A 1,507-nucleotide genomic window follows, 5' to 3' on the forward strand; every position below is an offset into this window, starting at 1 on the left:
AAAAAAAAAAAATCACTAACAGAGCAAATAATGAGCCACACCATCACCTCCAGCTATAGAGTTAACACAGAACAAACAGAAAAATGACTTCTAGCAAACTAAGCGGCAGAGGAAGAACGTGTTGAGCCTCTGCTGGAGATGAAAGCATTTACCGTGTGTAGCTGCACCGCTCCCAGCACAGACCATCAGCCGGCCCGAGCACCTCAGCATTTCACCCTGGTATCCCCCCCGCCCCCCATGGCTCTCAGCCACATCCAAAAAAACATCCAAGCCACAAAAACAAAATAATAATAATAATAATCATCATCATAATAATAAAACATTTGTTTTTTCCCCAGAGCTGAGCTGTGCCATGAAGATGATGTGTTTTTCTTCTGGCTTCCTCTTCCAGCTATCACATCTATTAAGCATTTCTCTAAATTAGAAGTGTTCTCCTGTTACCGGCTATTCCCTTCCCCAGGAGATTTTTTAGACGCTGTGCACTCTGGTCAGCTCTTAACCTACAACAAGTCAAGCTCCAAATCTCTTCAAAGTTATTTTCCCCAGCTTCCAAACACGGCTTTTTGATGGATTACTAAGAATTTTTTTTTTTTTAAATAAAAAAAGCTTTGTACCACATCGCTCCCTCCATAACGACGAGAAGAACTGAGTTTCAACATTGCAGCAGAAAACTGCTGCTGCCGAGCAGGAGTCCCGCTTCACAGCTCAGAGACCTCACCAACCCTCGGCTACACCCAGTTCTCACAACACAAAACCAGTAATGACTCCTGCATGATTTCATGGAGATCTTTAGAGGCTACCAGCTGACATATTCCAAACCATCGGCCTGCTTTAAAAGCAAAATCTCAGCTGTTCCTCAAACTCCAGCAGCACTGACTGGCCCAACCATCCCAGACTCTCGCTGCCCAAGGAGCTCACGAACCTGGAGCCTGCACAGCATCCCCCCCAACCCAACTCCAGCATCGCAACAGCCCCAAAAAAGAGTGGGAGCAAAACTAAAATCTGCTCTCTGAACATAATAAAATTAAATAAGTAGTAAAAAAGGGGGGGAACCACCAGTAATAGTGTTTTCAGTTCCCAATGGAGCCCAGAAGGCAACACTGAAGAGCTGATAGGAACTCATCATGAAGGAGTCTCCTTCTCTGGAGATATTCAAAGCCCGCCTGGATGAAGTCCTGTGTAGCATGCTCTAGGTGAGCCTGCTTTAGCAGGGGGGTTGGACTAGATGATCTCCTGAGGTCCCTTCCAACCCTTACGATTCTGTGATTCTGTGATTCATAGCGCAAGTTCAAGGCACTGGTAACATGGAAAGGGAAAGGCAACACTTCGTTCCTTTGTTCAAATGCTTTAGTCGTATAGCTGGGGGGAATGACCTGCTTCGTGGCAATATGAAGAGTTTGAATAACTAGTGACTGGTTGCAGGACCAATGCGGCTTTAATTACTATACAACTGGTTGCTTTTGATGGCTGTAGGAGGAAAAGGTTTTTCCACTGAGGCAAAACTCTT

The sequence above is a fragment of the Egretta garzetta genome, unplaced genomic scaffold (genome assembly GCF_000687185.1).
Source record: "Egretta garzetta isolate BGI_Z169 unplaced genomic scaffold, ASM68718v1 scaffold418, whole genome shotgun sequence".
Taxonomy (NCBI): domain Eukaryota; kingdom Metazoa; phylum Chordata; class Aves; order Pelecaniformes; family Ardeidae; genus Egretta; species Egretta garzetta.